Source organism: Staurois parvus, unplaced genomic scaffold (genome assembly GCF_062004578.1).
Source record: "Staurois parvus isolate SC_StPar_1 unplaced genomic scaffold, SC_StPar_1.0 ptg000080l, whole genome shotgun sequence".
Lineage (NCBI taxonomy): Eukaryota > Metazoa > Chordata > Amphibia > Anura > Ranidae > Staurois > Staurois parvus.
The window spans coordinates 10,486,345-10,509,210 of record NW_028317876.1 but is presented as its reverse complement, the minus strand read 5'-3'; the positions used below and the strand labels follow the sequence as shown (position 1 = coordinate 10,509,210).

General features: G+C 41.5%; 1 protein-coding gene across 14 annotated transcripts in view; it reads left to right on the top strand.

Annotated features, from left to right (window-relative positions):
- The window catches only part of TENM3 (teneurin transmembrane protein 3), a 1,391,898-nt gene that overhangs the window by 763,889 nt on the left and 605,143 nt on the right, over positions 1 to 22,866 (top strand). The window contains exon 1 of one of the 14 annotated variants that reach the window (XM_089669657.1): positions 22,176 to 22,575. The exons of the other annotated variants lie outside the window; for them this stretch is intronic. The gene's annotated coding sequence lies outside the window, so the exon portion shown is untranslated. Of the gene's footprint in view, positions 1 to 22,175; positions 22,576 to 22,866 lie in introns of those variants that run through there. 14 annotated transcript variants of the gene reach the window in all.

The following is a 22,866-nucleotide window of genomic DNA, read 5'->3' as shown; positions in this document are numbered from 1 at the left end:
TATGCTTCCCCTACTGTCTGACTACAGACGGTAAAAGACATGGCTGCAAGTAGACTCACTTGGTTTATTACCCATTGCCTCTGTGGTTACTCTTTTCAAAAAGGTGTTTTGCAGAATACTGCAAAGAGAACTGTTACATTAATCAATCATAAAACTAATTTCTAGAAAGCCCAGGGACCCTATTATTTTTCCCCAAGAGTTGTGTTATGTTGCAAAAGTTATGTCAAGTCATAGTCATGGAGACAAATGTGTATGCTCTCTTTCACCAGAGAAGGCAAGGTTATCAATTTCACATACATTTCAAATTTCATTATTTCGAAATGACGCCCCAGATAACAAGAAGCTTCACATCTGCTACTTATAAGGACGTTTCCTGACACTCTGTAACTCCAGAAACCTGGCGCGTGAGTCATCTTGTTGCTTGGAATGCTCTTTATTTATTGTGCATTTGCTTCAAAATAATGTCCTCCACTTCAAAATAAACTGCAAGATGAGAACATGTCTGTTTACCGGGATAATACATTGGGAAAATTCACAATGAGAAATATCTACACAAAAGACAAATATCCATGACCGCAATCTTTTATATAAAACACAATTACTAGGTGGAAATATTACTGATGCACCTGAGCTTTTGGGGCAATACTGAGCTTGAGCTACAATCTAGATATTGGTGCTGTCCTAGTGTTCCTTTCATGTTCCTATATTTAAACATTTCAGACAGAAAAACTTAGTGCTGACCTAAACTGGCAATGAAAAAACTTTCCTTTCTACAACTTCCTAAACAACTTCCAGTTTCAAGTCTGATCTCTGACATAACGATCTAATAAAAGGGACAGACCAGTGCTCTGACTTTGGAGTTGGAAGCTGTTATTTGCTTATTGAGCATTGCAGCTTTGGGAGCCCCCGTGGCTCTCAGAAGATGTAATGTGCAAATTCTTTTCAGTGTCTAGTATTGGGTTAGGTTAGCAAAAAGTGCTTTTCTCAGGACTTCTTTGACAGCCTTACTTTAAAGATGTTTGCTTTGAGCTGGGTACTTCAGATATTTCCCCATGCACATAAATAATACTCAGAAGCTCTACAGAGCCATACATGATAGGGTGGCATTACAATATTTAAATATAATTTGATATATTTCTATATAAAGAAACCCTGTGTTAGACAAACATGGAAACTGTTATTGCTAATATTCTTTTATGAAAATGCCAGTGAAAACACATAGACTTTTCAGATTTACTGAACTGTACTGGGTGACTTACTATAATGTTGAAGCCAGAGGATCAGTACAACAAGTATGCACATTTTAAGAAGTAGGTTAGCAATGGCAGCGCTCTTATTGTGCTCATGACTGGTTTATTTCAATATTGTGTTAATATTACTATTGTTATTGACAAGAGTTGTCCAACCATCACTAGCCATGTTGTGCGGCCGATGTTCAATTGCCAATTAAATCACTCTCCTTGTGGAATCCACCAGAGGGAGTCATGTGACACATAGCAGCCAAAACCCAAATGTTCCACACAGTGTTTGGACAGCAGCACCACCTTGCTCCCCAACCCCATCCACTCAAATCCCTACTTCTACCCCTTGTTTTATAAAGCAATTGGCAAGGGTCAGAACCACCTGCTAGTGCCTCCATTACAATAAAAACAAATATATAGTTGTGCTGACATATTAAAACTTCAAATCCAACAAGTGGAAAAACAGCAGCTTGCAGCAAGATGAATATACAAAGTCTTTAAAGTATATTTAGATGTACTGCAGTGGTTAAAATAAAACAACATGAAACTCCTCAGTGAAAAAGTCAATAAACATATCCACCACCACAGTGCCTTGAGATAATGCCCCATGCGTAGGACTTTGCTTCTTAAGTCTTAATGAGACTCTTGTGACCAAAAAACATCAATCATTGTCACCTCTTGGAGGAAAGAGACTTACCAGAGAGATGGATCCCAGGACATAGAGGTCGGTATGTGCTTGGATATGATACCATCCCCATAGAGGATACAGGATATTAAACCATCTGCTGATATATATCAACCAACTCTCTGCCAATGGATCCAGAACATACAAAGAAATGTTCCAAATAGTGCATGCTATCTCCAAAATAAATCATTTTAAAATCAGCACAGAAAAAAATTAAAAACGGTTGGCGATATGCATGATTGAAATCGAACCATCACTTGCATCATTTGGGGCATAATATAATGACGTCAGCTTCCAAAATTTCCACAGCATCATTACATCATTATGGAGGCAAGATTAAACACTTTGCTTTATGTTGTCACTAGATTAGAGCAATACATTTTTAAAAAAAAAATTCAAATGAGTTCCCATTCAATACCATTTAAATTAATGTAATTTGATGTATTTAATGCATTTTATTTGCACTGGGCTGTTAGTCTTTCTTTCTTTTTTTTTCCTCTGTGATGGATGGCTTAGGTCAAGCATATTATTATGTGCTTCCATGTGTAAGTGTACACATGAACAGCTCCATTCACAAAAACTGAATATATTTTAGCCTTGCTTTGTATATGTTTTAAATGCTTAAACACTACAGGCAGTTTGACACTTGTGAATGAGGGCTAAATGTTCTTCATAGATATGTTACATGAGCCAGTTTCTGTTTCAGAATTACTACTTCATGAAATATTAGAAAAACACGATCACGAAATATTAGAAAAAAAATGTTTTATCAGAAAAGGTCCTCTTTAGATAGAAAAATCATCCCTCTCTCTTAGAAGTCATTCCCATGAACCTAATTACCATACTTTACACATTGAGTCTCTTATTGCTGTCTATGCAGGTGGCAAGCTCTTGTTAAAAAAACAAAAGGAAATTGCGCAGCCCAGTGCTCCATGCAGTCAATCTGTTTCTTGATCTTTTTACTGTGCAGTAAGTTTCCAATCTAATTCCTCTGAAGTATTTCCATGTGGTAACGACACTGACATCTTTTCTATATTGGTGGTTTTGGCTACCAAAGCATTTGTCTTGTCATATTTGGAATGTCTAATAGGAAGAAGTGTTTCTCTTTTATGGAATTAATTAGATCACAATGAGTTATTGAAAACAGGCAGACAAATTTCTGGTTCATTTTATATTGCTGAAGCTCTGTAGAGGTTACGTGGAGGTTGGATGAGTGAACCAGGATATCTGTAAACCTTGTACATGTCCAGAGTTGACATATTCAAATTACTGTTCAATGCATGGTACATATGACAAAGTATGACATAAAATTACAGGTTTCCTTTAAGGGAATTTGAATTTGAAACACTTGCCCACTTATCAATGTTAAACCATGCAGGATCATATAGAGGACCTTCATTACTGGTAGTTGGCCAGAGCTTGAAGGACATTTTAGTTATACTTTATGATTATGCATAAGGTTGGGTTTATTCCAAATAATATTGAAGAATTGTTTGTGTGGGTAAGATGTGCAGGAGAGGAGTATGGATGTTATGACACTGAGCATTATGTGCAGGAAAGGAACACAGACCGTAAGGAAGGACCAGTATGGCAGGAGAGGAGTGTGATGGATATGACACCAAACACTATATGCAGGAGAGGAGTGTAGAGGGTATGACAATGAGCAATATGGCAGAAGAGGAGTACGATGGGTATGACATTGAGCACTATGTGCAGGAAAGGAGTGTAGAGGGTATGACAATGAGTAGTATGTCAGGAGAGAAACGTGATGGGTATGACATTGACTACTAGCAGGAGAGGATTGCAGAGGGTATGACATGGAGTCGTAAGTGCAGAAGAAGAGTGCAGAGCATATGATAGCAGGCAGTATGTACAGGACAGGAATTCAGAACATTGACAAGTGATCATATATGTAGTCGAGGGTTCACTGTGGAGTAGCCAGGTAGGAATATATTCTCTGTGAGTGAGGAGTGAAGGTGGACTGTAGGTAGGGGTGGCATGCTGTCTGGTCTGGTGCCTAGATAGCGATGTGCACTGTGTCATAGTTGGGAAGGAATGTGTGGGCTGTGAGTGGGGGCACAGTGTGGACATGTGGAAGGGTGGAGGTGAGGTAGAATGGGATGTGCTCTGATATGAGGGGGTGAGCATTAAAAGATGTTCCAGAGATTTGCTGTTGGAGGGAGATGAGGGGGGCAGTGATGTCCTGTAAATCTGCTGTAGCAAGAGAAAAACAAGTGAGCTACAGGGTGCTGGGCAGAGCACACAGGGGCACAAAAGGACAGAAGGAGCTTCGATAACAAGACTTCTGACCCCTTGAATTCTGTCAGAAGTGGAGAGGAAGTCCTCAGCTCTGACTAGAGCAACTTTGAGCTTACAAATGGCTATCTTTCTTCATTCCACATAGCTAAACAGAGGGCAGGGGAGTGAAGGAAAGATGAATATGCACTGGTTGGGGGGTGGGGGGTAGTCACTAAAGCAAACTTTTAAAATGGGCTTGTTTTAAAGAATCCTGGTAATCTGTGGTGTGGAGCCAAGTCCATAACAACAAAGCTAAACCAGTGTTGAGGGTGCTTTTCTTGCTAATGGAGTCTGAAGCAGACACAAGTTGCTTGTTCTTCGGCAGACTGTTACTTTTGATACTGTAAAATGGCTTGTAAGTTCATTTTATTATGGGTGGCCACAAATAAAAACATTCTGGGACACCATGAGACAAAAGAGTTGCTACTAGTCATATATTTTGTGATACAAAAGGCTCTGCTGTATAGACCTACATTATATAGAGGTATGTACAAATAAAATGCTGTACACTACAGGGTTATTTACACCAGCCAGGTATTTGTATACTTGTCCACGAAATAGGTTTTGCTAGCAATCCATATTCTTCTGCATGTATGACTGGCAAAGGGAGGGGATTTTTTTTGTGTCATTAAATTAGTGTACTTTACACTTTCCCAAATGGCTAGACTTGTCACAACAGATAGCAAATAGTCTTTTTATTGGTACAAATTATAACCTGAATTTACAGTACATACTAAACCAGACACATATTAGGTCACACTTCAAGAAATATACGAGGTCAAATACAATATCTGAACTACTGTTAAACATCTGTTTAGAACATGATTAAGATAATTTAAGCCAATGTTAGTATTCTTTCCTCTCTGGGAGTTGACCTTAAGGTTGTCTTGGGATTTGAAATGTTTTTATTTGATCATCTCTTTCAAACCATGAGTCCTTTGACCTGTAAGGACACAGAGGGCAGATGCAGAGACTAATCTAAGAAGACCACGGTGATCCTAGTGACTGGAATTCACTGCCTGTTAAATGTATCCATTGATTATTGGGTTCTGCATTTGTAAATTCAAGTTTAACATACACAGGAAGTCTGCGTATCACGATTGTCCAAAATCCAGACTGTAATACCAGTATGCAGCCTGTTAACTGTGATAAAAGGACATTAAAAGTACACCTGATGCCTCCAATGTATTGTGATGGACACCCTCCTGTGTTATTCAAGACGTCTCAAGCAAAGAACTAATTTTCACGTCATGGCAATATTTGTCATGGTATTCAAAAGTGTTTTATGTGGAGGATCATTCATTTTTAAAGAAAGTCATACAACAGTACTGCTTTTACAAGACTTTTCACTATCATATAGGTCACAAGTTGTGCAGGCAAGGATCAGGTCACTCCAGTTAATTCAATTTAAAGACATTTTACTAAGTTGTAAAGCACTTTACAAAGGACCATGGTATCAGCTTTCATGGATCAGATCCACAGGTCTTTTTAGTGTCAAGAACCAGAGGTCAGAGGCACCACTATGTATGTGTCATTTAAAACAGTGATGATTAACCTTAAGCTGATAAATCACAAGTCAACATAAGGTGAATTCCACATGTCAGTGTTCTTGGGGTGCCAAAAGGAGCTGTTACCGAGAGAAACTACTGCATGCTATGAGACCCAAACACAAACAATTTTCTGAAAAAAGGTCTAGACTCTGGGACTGTGTGCCTTTGATTTATACATCCTAGCAGGGTCAAATTAATAGTAATACAATCTGTCATTTTGGTGGAAAATGGTTACCAGCAAGGGCTTAGATCGTTAGAATGCACATAATGTCTCTCATCTCCCCAGTCTTACCCATACATGCATCACTGGTTCATGTACCTAAAGGAAACTATTTTTTGTTAGTACTAAAAAAATTGACTGTTCATTCTATTTATTGCCAAAACTTTTTTTTGTGGCATTCAAATTTCCCTTTTAAGCCATTGAAATATCCTCTAGGTTGATAAATAGTTTAATCAACAAGATATTTCAGCAGCTTTCCTAATCACAGAAATTCAGTATAACTTAACAACTTTGGCAAGCTAGAGCGGAGTGAGTTTTCATCCAACAAATCAGATGTGTGATGTCACAGGCTGTGCTAAGTATGACAGTGTGACTGTCTTCGCTACAACTGTTCTGTGAATCTGCATCACCATATCAATGGGCTCAATACTGAATAGGTGAAAGGTCAAATAAATTGAGCTACTTGGCTCTAAATGGTAAAAAACTAAAATATATTAATATCAAACAATACACTACATCTACATGCTACAATATACAATACGTAAAAAAAATATATATATATATATGCCTACGTACTGCATAATACAATTTACTACACCTACAGTATACTATACCTAGCTGGCAATCAGGATTAATTTTTTTTTATTCACAACAAAATTAGTATACATTTTGTTATGTAAAGAAAATGTCCTACATTGTACATAGGTGCAACCCAGGTCTTTTCTTGTTTTCTAATTTGCATTAAGAAAACTGCAGTTAACCACTTGATGTCTGGAAGGTTTTACCAGAGCATTGTTTTGCTATTCAGCACTGTGCTACTTTAATTGATCAATCGTGCAACACTGCACCCAAATGAAATTTATTTTATTTTTTTTCAAACAAATAGAGCTTGATTTTGGTGGTATTTGATCACCACTGGGTTATTTATTTTTTATTATATAAATGAAAAAAGACCATAAAGTTTGAAAAAATATATATTTTTTTCTATTATAAAATGTTTTTGGTAAAAAAAAATACCAATAAGTGTATATTAGTTTCTTTGTGTGAAAGTAATAGTGTCTACAAACTATTGTATATATGCTAGAATTTACGCAGCTATGACGCTATACTGGTAATGGCGGTGATTAGTGACTTAAACTGGGACTTTGATAGCGTGGAGGACAATCTGGTGCTAACAGAAATTAAGTGAAATGTGTAACTCCTACGCTACCTTAAAGGTGAATAACTAAATAAATAAATGTCTTAGAGTGTATGCAGCTGCTGCTAGCATAAAAATGTGTTCCCACACTTGTGTAATCTCAATAATGGTGCAATGTGCGATGTGAAGAAGAAAATCCATATTATGTATGATTATTAGTGATGTATACACTTAACATATTTTTAGCAGCGCATCATCTCACATTGCACTACTGGTGCTAACAGACCCTCACTGGGAGGTACAATAACTGACTGACACTGATGTCACTTGTGATTCTAATACAGTGATCAGATATAATTCTGTACACTGTCACTGTACTATTGACATTAGATGGCAAGGAGTTAACATCAAGGGACAATCGAAGGGTTTACTGTGCCTAACAAGTGTAATGTGTGTAATATGTGCTGTTTTTACTAAAAGATCTGGCTGTATTTCCACCCAGCTTTTCAGCAGGGAGAAAAACAGTCGGATTACGGTATGTGTACAGAGTCCTGTATGTTTGTAAACACATGACTCTGTTCTGTGATTGGCCACAGCCGATCAGCTGGTATACAGCTAAAATTATTAGCTGTAACCGGCTGATGGACTTGTGCTATAGCCAATCACAGCACAGATCAGCAGGGGCTTGCATGTGCACCCCAAACTAAGAAACAGGCTCATGATGTACATATACATGGCAGTGCCTGCACTTGCCTCCTGCTCGTAGTTGATTGCTTGCAATGTTTATGCTATTTAACTACATTTTATTCAACAACACTGTAGTTTATAAATATACATTTGAATTTATGTTTAAATTATTTATCAATATAAATTTTAAGTCTTTATTGCAAACTTTTCTTCAAGCAATTTTAAGGCGCCTTTCCTATTTTAATTGTTTCCATATTTTGACAAATTCTCCATCTAGTGGCTATCTGCGTATTAACCACATGCGTACTAACGTGTGTATGCCCTTTATTTACCAGGCCATTATTCAGGTTTCAATGATGTAAGAAGGTGATTGACAATTAATCAGTCATGTAACATTGTACGTATGTAATTTAATTTAATTTTTTCAAACAATCCAAGCTTTTCTTTTGGTGGTATTTTATAAACATATTTTTATTATTTTTTATTACAATGTTAATATATACAGGTGAAACTCGAAAAATTTGAATATCGTGCAAAAGTTCATTTATTTCAGTAATGCAACTTAAAAGGTGAAACTAATATATGAGATAGACTCATTACATGCAAAGCAAGATAGTTCAAGCCGTGATTTGTCATAATTGTGATGATTATGGCTTACAGCTCATGAAAACCCCAAATCCACAATCTCAGAAAATTAGAATATTACATGCAATCAATAAAAGAAGGATTGTACATAGAACAATATCGTACCTCTGAAAAGTATAAGCATGCATATGTACTCAGTACTTGGTTTGGGCCCCTTTTGCAGCAATTGCTGCCTCAATGCGGCGTGGCATGGAAACTATCAGCCTGTGGCACTGCTGAGGTGTTATGGAAGACCAGGATGCTTCAAGAGCGGCCTTCAGCTTTTCTGCATTGTTCGGTCTCATGTCTCTCAACTTTCTCTTGGCAATGCCCCATAGATTCTCTATGGGGTTCAGGTCAGGCGAGTTTGCTGGCCAATCCAACACAGTAATCCCACTGTCATTGAACCAGGTTTTGGTGCTTTTGGCAGTGTGAGCAGGTGCCAAGTCCTGCTGGAAAATGAAGTCAGCATCCCCATAAAGCTCGTCTGCAGAAGGAAGCATGAAGTGCTCCAAAATCTCCTGGTAGACACCTGCGTTGACCCTGGACTTAATGAAGCACAGTGGACCAACACCAGCAGATGACATGGCTCCCCAAATCAACACAGACTGTGGAAACTTCACACTGGACTTCAAGCATCTTGCAGTGTGTGCCTCTCCATTCTTCCTCCATACTCTGAGTCCTTGGTTTCCAAATGAGTAGCAAAAGTGGCTCTTATCAGAAAAGAGGACTTTGGACCACTGAGCAACAGATCAGGTCTGTTTTTCTTTAGCTCAGGTAAGACGCTTCTGACGTTGTTTATTGTTCAGGAGCGGCTTGACAAGAGGAATACGACATTTGAAGCCCATGTCCAGGATCCGTCTGTGTGTGGTGGCTCTTGATGCACTGACTCCAGCCTCAATCCACTCCTTGTGAAAGTCCCCAACACTTTTGAATGGCCTTTTCCTGACAATCCTCTCCAGGCTGTGGTCATCCCTGCTGCTTGTGCACCTTTTTTCTTCCACACTTTTCCCTTCCACATAACTTTCTATTAATGTGCTTTGATACAGCACTTTGGAAACATCCAACTTCTTTTGCAATTACCTTTTGAGGCTTTCCCTCCTTATGGAGGGTGTCAATGATGGTTTTCTGCACAACTGTCAGGTCAGCAGTCCTTCCCATGATTGTGATTCCTACTCAACCAGACTAACAGACCATTTAAAGGCTCAGGAACCCTTTGCAGGTGTTATGGCTTAATTAGCTGATTAGAGTGGGACACTTTGAGCCGAAAATATTGCACCTTTTCACAATATTCTAATTTTCTGAGATTGTGGATTTGGGGTTTTCATGAGCTGTAAGCCATAATCATCACAATTATGACAAATCACGGCTTGAACTATCGTGCTTTGCATATAATGAGTCTATCTCATATATTAGTTTCACCTTTTAAGTTGCATTACTGAAATAAATGAACTTTTGCACGATATTCTAATTTTTAGAGTTTCACCTGTAGGTCAGGATGTAGGTAAGATGGGAGGGAGAGGGGAGGTGAAAGGGATGAAAAAATTATCCCACAATTAAATTAGTTTAAATTCCCCACCTTGAATCTGCTTCTGCCTATAATCCCTTCATTCATGTATTCATTCATTAATTGAATCCTCCTTCCTCTCCTTCCTCCCTTGTGAGAGGAAGGGGAGGGTTCTCAAATGTAAACAGTGGCAGTGTTTACCTTTGTGATCGCTGTGATTGATCGCTACATTGACTACATATATATTCTCAATAAGCAATATGGGAGCAGATTAGCTGTGTACTAATATGAAATATGTGTAAGTAGAACACTGGACTTCACTATGCATCTATATATTTAAAGACCATTCCTTGTCTTTCACAGCAAAGGCAACAGATCTTTTGCTGCATTTATCTATTAGGCAAGAAATGCCACAATCAGTAAACGTCTTCATTACAAATACAAGAAAAGCGCTGACTGCCTGTTTGCCTAGTGAGTTCCGTCTACACATGGCAGTCCTAATACCAGTAGCTAATGATTTAGTAAGTACACATGGCTACACTCTGCTCTCACTGATCACCAGTGAAAGGAGGGGGCAGTGTCCATTGAACACCAATGTAATATTGGACATGTATGTATCAAAATAAAGGAGGCACAAATATACCACAATAAAGGGGGCACACTCTGACCACAATAAAAGGGGCACATGCTGACCACCATAAAGGAGACACATATTGCCAACAATAAAGGGGACACATATTTCCCACAATAAAGAGGGTACAGCCTGAGTGCAATAAAGGGGGCACACAGGCCAAAATAAAGGGGTACAGACTAATCACATTTAGGGGGGAACACACTGAACACCATAAAGTGGACACACGCTGACCACCATTAAGGAGGTAAACTGACAACCATGAGTGGGGCACACTGATCTCCATATAGTGGGAACACACAGACTTCCATGAATGGGGGACACTGACCACAATCTGCTAGAGGTCACAATGACCAGTATATGCAAGGGGGCACACTAGTATAGTCCTGCTTTCTGCACTCTATATCCTAAGTCCTGTCTGTTTCACTGTATATTATGAGACTATAGACATCTGTAGGCTTGTTTCTCTTAAAGAACCTCACTATTATCTCCATGTTTCACAGATAGTTTACTACAATTAAATCCTTACATTTTATTTTGTAGTACACTGCTATTATTGTCAGAAGAAAAGATCAATGAGCTGAACATCAGAGACAGACCCATGTGCATGAGATGAGATGAATGGCAGCCTCAGCCCAGACTCCAGCCAGGCCACACCCCAACACAGTTCACTCCACCTCTTGGAGCTTAACCATGGGGATCCCCATGATTAAGCTCAAAGGGAAGGAGTGAAACATGTTGGGGGGGCATGGCCTGGCTGGAGTCCGGGCTGAGGCTGCCATTCACCTCCCCTCATGCACATGGGTCTGCCTTTGATGTGCGGCTTATGGATCTTTCTTTCCGACTTTGCTGCAGCTTGGAGCTAGGATGTGCTCCCTATCCCTGCTAGCACTCACAGAGGTCTAGTTTGCTTTTCACCTTCCTACCTGAGTGGCACCTCATTTTGTCTTTTTTGGGACACTGCTATTATTCCCAAGTTTTAGCTGTGGTGCACTGCATGCACCACTAGTAAGCCCTTGTGTTTTACATTTTTGAAAGCACACTGCTATTATCCACCTGTTTTGCTGCAAGTACACTAAGGGCTTGATTTTTAAAGAATTAGAGTAGCCATTCGCTCAATGAAAGTGCATGTACTGTACATTGATTTTAGAAGGAAATTACCATGTTTGGCCACTAGATGGAGCTAATTCTATAGAAAATTGCTGATACTTAGCTCCATCTAGTGGCCAAATGAGGTATTTAGTATTTTAAATCAATGATTCACATTTGAATAGCAGATGTTGTTGCATATTTGCATTTCTTTTTGTTTTGTTTTGCCCCATTCACAGAGAGAATGAACTTACATGCACAATCAGTGGGTGAATGGCTAAATCAACTCCTTAATCTCTATTATTTTTTTCTAACCATTCATAATATTTGTTTAACTATTTGGTGGGGGGGGGGGGGTGGAGTAGGGGTGTACTTACCACAAGACAAACAAGGCATTTGCCTAGGGTGTAATGTTTCAGGGGTGCAGCAGCATTTTTTAGGGGGGCAGCGCTGTCCCCTGAAAAAAGGAAAGGAAGAAGGGACACATGCAGCACGTGGACCAGGTGGGGTCTGAGAGAGGCTGAAGGCTGCTTGTTGGTGTATGCAGAGCCTGACTCTTGTTCCCAGGGATGTCCGGAGCTGTGAGGGTGAGTGTCTTATCTGTTGTCGGGGTGGGGTGTTTCCAGTGTATGGGGGGCGGTGGTAGTGGAAGGCTCTCTTGGGTGGGGGGGGGGGGTCTGGGGTGTTGTTGGTCAATGGGGGGAGCCAATTTTTGTGTTGCCTAGGGCAGCACAAAACCTAAATACACCACTGGGGTGGGGGGAGGTGTTGTTGCTAAAACATAATCCACCCGCAGGTGTTAAGTTAGCTAGGGACGCCACTGGTCTTCAGTATTTCAGAACAAGTCCTGCTTCAATGAGACTAACTACAACTAGCTATACCATGACCTGGATAAATGAGAGCCTTCACAGATATAGTTACTATACACCTTAACCAGCAGAATTTAGATACATTTACAAGGAGATGTTCTTATTTTATTTTAAAGGATCTCTTATCAAGTGTGCATCAGGTTTTTATATACAGTGCTTTCTACTGCCTTTCTTTGTATCTTTTTCTAATACAATCCTTTACATTATCAGCACATTGTCACAATTTAGCTTGCTAGTCACTTTTTCCTATAACATAGTTGTGGCTCCTATGGCGTGTCATGCCTGAGTTATTTGACATTGCACGAGACACACTTTTTTGATGCAATAACTTGACAGTAATGGAACGTTGCAGCCTGCCATGATGTGAAGTGGTCAGCAGTACATCTCTGTGATGTGTATGCACACTGCGTGCTTCTCTTTTGTTTTGTCGTATTCTTTGATGAAAGCCGAACAAGCTAGAGCACTTTGGCTGGCATTTGGTCCTTTAAAAAAAATCGTATTCTTATGAAGAATGGTTATACATACATATATTTATTTATTAACATATTAAGCTGTAAGATGTCAAGGCAATCTTTTTTTATGTTTTGAAGATCACTCTGAATTTTTCTGTCTTGTTTTCCCTCTTGGTTTTTTGGCAAACTGTGTGTCATCTCTGAAGGCTCTAATCAGCAGATGAAAAGATTTTTTTTTGTCTTTTTCCTTTCTTTAGTAATCAAACTTTGCCTGGCTACCTAATATCTGAAACGTATTAGGCTTCAGAGAATACTTGTCTCTTCCCTTTATAAGTGCAGATACTTTGATCTGAGGTTCTCTTATATGCAATCACCTTGAGTCCTGCTGGCAGGTGGGCAACCATGTGTCTACCCTGCCAGGATTGACCTGCAACCTTCAACCACCTCAAAGCATGCAAGGATTTGTAGTACATCTATACCTTGGGACATAGGCTATCTATAGATGTGAGATGGCAGTCAGCACAATTGTTTGTTATAACAATTGTCATATAAGTATGCAATATACAGTAGTTATGAATCAGAATGCCTGTTTACGCACTGAGCAGACACCTTTGGTGTCAGCCTTATCCTGGGGATATAATTGTAACTGTCTGTGAAAATCCATTCTGGTTTAATTTACTTCTCCCATTAATTGGTTAGCCAGGGGGTATTTGTAGGAATCGCAGAATGCACTAAGGCATGCCATTCTTTCCCAGTCTGACCCTAATTGACCAAATCAGGTGAAGGTCATTTTGGGGTTGGTTTACTAACACTGGAGAGTGCAAAATCTGGTGTAGCTGTGCGTGGTTGCCAGTCAGCGTCTAACTTCAGCTTGTTCAGTTAAGCGTTGAGAATAAAACCTGGAAGCTGATTGGTTTCTAAGCAAGGCTGCACCAGATTTTGCACTCTCCAGTTTTAGTAAATCAACCCCTATATGCCTTTGACCTTATTGGCAGTATCATTTCTATGTTGGCCTCTTTCAATGCCAAATTCACCCAGAACTGATACTTCGGTTTTATATTGGTGTGATCGGTTGAATCAAGAAGCAGTTTTACATATATCATTCAGGAACATTGAAAAGAGACCTTTGCTAGACTCATGTCTATTAACAACACAAAGGGTATACCCCACTGTAATATTTAGGGCTGAGCCTAACTGCGGTGACAAAAGCCTATTAAACAAATTTTCTCAAGCTCAGTGGTGCCAACAGGGGCACCTACGACACAAATTATGGCTGGTTCAGAACTAATCTTTCCAAAGTGCACATTTACTCAGTTTGGCGGCAACTATGGTAGTGAAGTCTTGCATCACAAAGCCTTCCAGTAGTAGCCAATCAGATTCCACCCTTATTAGAGATACTACTTTTATTGCATTGTCCCTACAAAGGATGAAACCTAATGTAGTTCTAAAGTCTAAACTTTTTTTAGGTAAAAATACCCAGCTACTTGTCCTAATCCCTTCTGCCCCTAAACATCTACCTGGCTTCATGGCAACACTTCACCATGGCCTCCAGCTCCAGCACAACTCCCCTCAGTTCTTGCTTGAACAGGAGAAACTGAGGGAAGCAGAACCATAGGCTTCTTCTGCCCTGAGCAAACTCCTTTAAGGAGGGAGGGGGGGGGCGGCTTATCGGTGCTGTGTGAGTCTATAGACAAACAGCACCAGCTTGGGAGTGCACACAGCTGCCTACTTAGCACCTGGCTTGCTAAAGGAAGCACCCAAAGGAGGGAGCAGCAGACAGTGTTAGAAGAGGAGGAAAGCAACTTTTTTATACAATATAACTGCACAGAGTGGTAGGAAAGACTTCTTTTTTAATAAAAAAAAATCCATTAATATCACTTGAACACCATTTTATTCTTTCCATTTATTTGTAAATAAATATTTAAAAAAATGCTTATTTAACCAATTTATTCCTGGACACTTTCACCCCCCTCCTGCCAGGCCAATTTTCAGCTTTCAGTGCAGTCGCACTTTGAATGACAATTACACGGTCATGTAATAATGTGCCCATATGACATTTTTATCATTTTTTCACACAAATAGAACTTTCGTTTGGTGGTATTTAATCATCACTGGGGTTTTTTATTTTGTGCTAAACAAATGAAAAATACCAAACATTTTGAAGGAAAAAGAAAACATTTTTCATAGTTTATATCATAACTTTTTGCAAATAAGTAATCGTTCTCCTTTAAAGATGAGGCTGCACTGTTGGGCACTTATAGGCTGCACTGATGGGCACTGATGAGACAGTACTGATGTGGCTGCACTGATATGTGACATGGATGGGCACTGATAGGCAGCACTGATTAGCACTGATAGGTGGCACTGTTAGGCACTGATATGCAGCACCGATGGGCACTGATGAGGGGGCACGGATGGGCACTGATAGGCAGCACTGATAGGTGGCACTTTTAGGCATTGATATACAGCACCGATGGGCACTGATAGGTGACACCAATGGGCACTTATGAAGAGACACTGATATACAGCACTGATGGGCACTGATAGGCAGCACTGATGAGCACTGATGAGACAGCACTGACATGCGGCACGGGTGGACACTAATAGGCAGCACTGATAGGTGGCACTGATAGGCACTGTTATGCAGGACTGATACGTACTGAGAGGTGACACGATGGGCACTGATGAGGAGGCACTGATATACGGCACTGATAGGCAGCACTGATGGGGCTGCACTGATAATCAGTGTAAATGTCCTCTGTCAGAATTGCCATTTACTGGCTCACCTCTCCTCATGCTGTAACAGCAATGTGATTGGCCCTTCACCATGTTCTGTGATCAGCTGTGCCTGAAGCACACAACGATCATAGAGTGTACCAGATGCAGGCCCTGGGGGGCATGTTCTGGAAGGATGCCCTCCCAGAATGAGAGAACCCTCTTGTGTTTAAAAAAAGGGTAAGTTGTAGAAGGGTTCTTGCACATGGCCGTACATTAGGGCATATCGCCACGCAGAGTAAAATCCATCCTTTTGATGTGGTGCCCTGGAGCCACAGTTGAAACAAAATTCTGGCCATTGACATGCATTGCACAATGTGCAGTAGGCGGCTATATATGCTTACTCTCTTGTTTACACATGCACACATATGGATGTATTTTTCAAAACATAAAATTCTGTTTTTGTAAAGAACTGTTGTCAGCTGCCACCACAGGAATCAGAAAGGCTAGAAATATGAATAATTATTCCCCGATTTACATTTGCAAAATTCTATGAACCTTTTAAGAATACTTACACCTTTTTATTGTTGTAGTAATATAGGTGTAACAATTCATCAGAATTAATTTTCAATTAGTTTTCAGTCACTTCCTGTGCATTTGATGAATATTTGATTGTGCAAACTTCAATGTTCTGTTGTAAAATCTTAAAAGCACCATAAGGATTTTATGATATAGTGGTGTGAACTGCATCATTTAAATCTATTTGCTGTTCCACTTCACAAGAAGCACCAGAATTCTCACTGCATTTTTATTACTGTACTACGTAGCGCCATAACCGAGAATGAGCTATAAATGCAGAACACAATCTATGTGTAATGGTGCTTTCTGGGTTTTCTTCTTCTAGCTCTTGCAGTAGTAATAGATGGTTGAGATGATTATCTTGCAAAGTCCATTCCAAACCACATTAACAAGCTCCTAATTTTAGGAAATCCGGGTAGAGTCTATCACTAAAGCATACCGCGTATCGGCATTTCACCAAAATCTTATCAAATTTTATATTTTTAGTTCAAAAAAAGGTTTGATTTGTTAGATTTATTTACTGCATGTGATATTGTTTCTAATTATATTATTGATTTCTGTAGAATTTGTAAACATTACAAGTCACCTACATAAATACTTACTTTCAACCTGCCTCCTGACTTCTTGTGTGGCCATGCCTGGTGGAGTGTTTACTGCTCTGCCCATTCATACCAATATAGCTGGTGTTTTACTGCTTTGGATGGTTAGGGGCCGCCATGAATACAGGCCAGCCATAGGTATAAATTAGCTGTTTAGTATTCATTTTCAATTAATGGCACAGTAAGGCCCTTTTTACATGGGGAGGACTTAGAAGGGGATCTGTCTGCTGATCCCCGCTGAGCAGGCAGATGACAGATTCGTGTCCACTCCACTTATGCAGAATGGACATGGACACAGCCAGCCCTCCTCTATGGGCGGTCGGATGTAAACAGATTGCCTGTCCATTTACACCCAACTGCCATCTGATCCAATCTGCTGGACTGAAGGGGAACGAATCCCCATCCATCTGTTTTAGTTGGATCGGATTGGATGTAGATGGGTGTAAACGGACATAAGTTTGTTTACACCTGCTGTTCTATAGAGAAGAATGGAGGTTCTGATTGGGTCTGCTTGAAAAATGAACAGGTAGAACTGATCAGAACATTTGTGTATAAGGGACGTTAAGCTGTTAATAAACATTAGGGCTGTCAGACATGCTGGCACAATGTGAATGTCCTTGATAGGTTCACGGGCAGCCATATTTGGCAACTGCTCATTCGTAGACTTAGGTTGGGGATGCTCACTCCAGACACCTCATATTTGAGATGGTTTCTCACTTCAAATTTACTTCATGTACTACTTTGTCCTATGTTACTATGTGCTTTGTGAGCCTAACGATGAAGTCAGACGGTGCACCTCTCTCCACCTGTGGCCATCCGACAATGTAGCTAGCAAGTAGACAGCTGCTTTATACATGTCATTTTTCTCAAACCACAGCAAGAATAATGCAGAGGGAGAAGGCATGTCAGCCATCCAGCCCTCTGCATTCCTGTTGCCACCACTTGTCCCAGGCATGTTCTTGGAGTCAATTCAGTTAACAGTTATGAAATATTTGTGTTGTGAATGCGCTCAATCACATTCAGCACTGAAACTGACTAGTCATCCAGCAGATTCTGGTCTCAGAGTAACAGTCATGAGCTGTTAGGACTTTTTGTGATGACTGTGACAGCCAATTGCAGTGATCACTAGTTTGAGTATCTTCCCATGTTTTTCTTACTTTTCAGAACATCTGTGTGGAGAAAGAAGATACATTGTATCTTTGTGGAAGATCTCTGGAAGAAAAGTTTTTAAAGATAAAATCAGATAGGTAGATAGATCAGGGCTTGATCTAGGTTAGTATTAGGGCTCATATACATGGCCATAAAGCAACCATACAGCTTCCAGAGCCTCCGTAAAAATGTTCCCAGTACACTCAGCTGCTGTTGTTGTGGGGATTGCAAAAAGCACCTGCACATGCACAGATGTATGCCCCGAATGCAGATTGTCTGTAGTGGCACATATGTCCGGGCATGTGCTTTACACAATTCCATACCAAATTAGAGGTATAGGATAACTGAAAGGAAAGAGGGACTGTAGGGTTTGGTTCTAAAAGAAGGGCAGTCCTAAATAAGTGACAGTTGGAAAGTATGGGACAATGGAGAAGAGTGACAGAGGGATTTGGTTCTAAAGAAGCAAAAGTCTTTCCAGATCATGAACAGTTGAGAGGTATGTGACAGTATAGCATCATGTTAATTAAACTCCTGGGATATTGATCTTTTCAGTTAAGCAGCAGTGGGGGTTGTTAATCAGTTTCAGTTGCTTTGGTGTTAATGAAATTAACAACAAGTGCACTAGATGGGCAACAATGAGACGACCCTCAAAGCAGGAATGGTTTTACAGATGGAGGCCACTTACATTTTTCTCTCAGTTCATCTTTTCTGTTTTTCACTAGTTTTGCATTTGGCTAGGGTCAGTGTCACTACTGGTAGCATGAGGCGATACCTGGACCCTACAGAGGTTGCACAGGCAGTCCTACTCCTCCAGGATGGCACATCAATAGCTGCCATTGCAGAAGGTTTGCTGTGTCTCCCAGCACAGTCTCAAGAGCATGGAGGAGAATATAGGAGACAGCCAGTTATTCTGGGAGAGCTGGACAGGGCTGTAGAAGGTCCTTAACCCATCAGCAGGATAGGTATCTGCTCCTTTGTGCAAGGAGGAATAGGATGAGCACTATCAGTGCCTTACAAAATGACCTCCAGCAGGCCACTAGTGTGAATGTCTGACCAAACAATCAGAAACAGACTTCATGAGGGTGGCCTGAGGGCACAACGTTCTCTAGTGGGCCCTGTGCTCACTGCCCAGCACCACAGAGCTCGATTGGTATTTGCCACTGAACACTAGAATTGGCAGGTCCACCACTGGCGCCCTCTGCTTTTCACAGATGAGAGCAGGTTCACCCTGCGCACATGTGACAAATATGAAAGGGTCTGGAGAAGCCATGGAGAACGTTATGGCGCCTGTAACATCATTCAGCATGACCGTTTTGGTGGTAGGTCAGTGATGGTCTGTGGAGGCATATCCATGGAGGGATGCACAGACCTCTACAGGCTAGACAATGGCACCCTGACTGCCATTAGGTATTGGAATAAAATTCTTGGACCCACTGCATCCTGGAGGATGAAGGAATTGATACCATTGAATGGCCCCCATGCTTGCATGACCTAAATCTAATAGAACACCTCTGGGATATCTTGTTTCAGTCCTCTTGGTTTTAAGAGAGGGACAGTCCTTCCAAATGTAGGACAGCTGAAAAGTTTAGCATAGCTTGGAGGGAAAGAAGGACAGAGTGATTGGGTTCTAAATGAGGCACAGTTGAGAAGTACGGTAAAACTGAGAAAGAAAGTGGAACTATGAGATCTGGTTCTAAAAGAGGGGCACTGACAACAAACGAGGGACAGTTGGAAAGTATAGGACAACTGAGAAGGAAAGAAGGACAGAACTATTGGGTTCTAAATGAGGCACAGTTGAGAGCTATGGGGCAACTGAAGAGGAAAGAGGGGCTGTGGAATTTGTTTGTAAAAGAGGACTAATTGGAAGGTAAAAGGTAAATGAGAAGGAAAGAGGGACAAAGACATTTGGTTCAAAAAGAGGGATGTTCCCTCTAAACAAGGGGCAGTGGGAAAGTACTGTATAGGAGACAAAAAGAGGAAAAGTTGGAGGAGGTATGGGATAATTCAGAAGGAAAGAGGGGTGATTGAGTTTGGTTGTAAAAGATGGACAATTTAGAAGTATGGAATAACTGAAAGGAAAGAGGGACTGGGGATTTGGGTCTAAAAGAGGAACAGACCTTCATAATGAGGGACTAATGTTTGGCTTAAACATCGGCCATTAAGCGAGCTGTTCGCCTGCCGTGCCCCACAGTGCACTGCGCCCTAACAGTGCAATGTTTGACCAATCACAGCCCATGATGATGTCACAAAGGGGCGGGTGTGACCCCGCCTCCTTGTGACATCATCACTGTATTTAAGAACTGTCATCCCAGCACAGCTGTCAGACGGGAGCCAGCGTCGAGAGCAGAGCACTTATTTTGTGGCGGCGGGTATCATGATTGACGTCGGATATACTTCGAGGGGCTTATAAAGAACTTGTCAAAGACAGTCCACTGTTATTTTTTACACTACACTTTTTTTTTTTTTTTTTGTGAATGAGCAGCAGTACCATGTACCCCATACTCATTCACATTGGGGGGGCTGAATCGGATAAGCACAACACACGCAGACCTCCACAACCACTGATCACGGTTATGGTGGGGAAGAGGCCCTTGTCCCCATCAACATGTAGACAAGGTGCCTGCCCCAAAGCACCCCCCCATGTTGAGGGCATGTGGCATGGTATGGTTCAGAGAGGGGGGACTCACTTGCCCCCCCCCCCTTCCTGACCTGCCGGGCTGCATGCTCAAATAAGGGTCTGGTATGGATTTTGGGGGGATCATTTTTTAGAAAAATTTGGCATGGGGGTTCCCCTCAAAATCTGTACCAGCCCCAAAGGGCTATTATTATTTTTTAATTGCCGGGCAATGCTGGCAATTCTTTTTCAGCTGTTAGCAGGGAAACCCTGATGACAGCTGAAACATTAAAGAATGTTTTTAGTAGCTCATACTCAGATGTGGTAAGATACCACTTACTGAATTGTCCCCTCTGTTCGAAGGTCACGGTTTAACTTTCGAATGTTCGACCACAACACGAACGGTGGGGGGGGTGTTTGGCATATCACTATGAGGGACAGCTGAAAAGTAAATGACAATTGAGTAGGAAAGGACAGGGGTTTTGGGTTCTAAATGTGAGGCAGTTGGCAGGTATAGGATAACTGGGAAGGAAAGAAGGACAGGGGTTTTGGGTTCTAAATGTGGGGCAGTTGGCAGGTATAGGACAACTGAGAAGGAAAGAAGGACAGGGGTTTTGGGTTCTAAATGTGGGGCAGTTGGCAGGTATAGGACAACTGAGAAGGAAAGAGGGGCTGTGGAATATGTTTGTAAAAGATAGAAAGTTGGAAGTTATGGGGTCACCGAGTAGGAACGAGATTTTGTTCTATAAGAGGGACATTCCTTCCAAATGAGGGACAATTGGAAAGTATAAGACAAGTTTGATAAGGAACAGAGGGATTTGGTTCTTTAAAAAAAGGGCCAGTACTTCCAAATGAGGGGCCGTGGAATTTGGCTGTAAAAGAACAGATGTGAGGTATGAGATACCTGAGAAAGATAGAAGGGCCATGGACTTTGGTTCTACAAGCGGGACAGTCCTTCCAAACCAAGGACATTTGGGAGCTACGGTCATACACATTTATCCCAGTAGAGGTTTCCTATAAGAATAGCTGGTGGTGCCATGCAAATAATCCCTTTACGCCCCACTGACCAATTGTGCATCTAGCGCCGCTGGTCGATAAGACAGACACAGCCTATTCTTAGACAGCTCTGTCTTCCAGCCTACCAGATATGGAGGAAAAAAAAAAGGATCCTGAATTGTTCTCCTCCTGGTACAGTGCTGGAAGTTTGGTGTGCCTGATGACAGGTGTGATAATTAGAGGCTCAGTCAATTAGACATGTTTAGCTGGGTAGAGGCAGGATATCCTCCAGGCAGAATGTGCATGTGCTCCAGGCAGACACCCAGCTCCCCTCCATCCAATCCAGTGACAGCTCCCAGTGACACATGCAGCACTAAGTGCCCAGACCCCCAGCACAGAGAAGAGGAGGAGGAGGGAGGGAGCCTTCAGCACCGATCCCCACCATCAGACTGGACTGGCACTGGTGACAGGTGGCCGATCTGCCATCCTAGGTAGAGAAGAGTTAAAGGAGGCAGGCTCGGCCCCCTCCTCCTCCTCCTGCCTGGGTGTAAACAGAGGAGTCTCAGCCTATCATGTCTGATCGCTGCTCGCTGCTAGAAGAGGGAGCCAGGCTGTGTAACGTGATACATTATAGACTGCTCCAACGTGCTGCACGGGCTGAGCTCTGCCACTCACTCACTCACACACACGGAGCAGCCATAGGGAAGGTGCCGATCCCAGCAGCACCACCACCACCAGCACCAGCAGCAGCTGCCTGGCCACCATCCCCTCCCTTCCATACACACACATAGGCATCATCTCTCCATCCTCTACTGCTGGAATGGGAGGAGGCTCCCTGTGCTAGAATCTCTCCACACCAGCACCATTAGCATCTGAAATGAGCTGGCTTATTAACCCTTAGAGGACACCCTCAAGACAAGACTCAACCAGAGGTAATTCAAGTCTTTTCCTACTTTCTTCTGCTTTGTGTTTGCGATGTGATGGATGAGTATTGATTGAGCACCTTATGCCATCCTTCATCCCTTTGTTGCAGGGTCTCCCTTACATCTTAGTACATAGGTGAGTGTGGTGGTGTGCTGCTGCAGTCCCATGTCATCCTCACATCTGCTCCCCATCCAGGAGATCCAACCTGTGCCAGGGCAATGATGGTGAATGCCATGGTGGCACCTTGTCATTTAGGTTTCCTAATCAGATGCATTGCCCTGAGATTGTGCCTGCTCTCG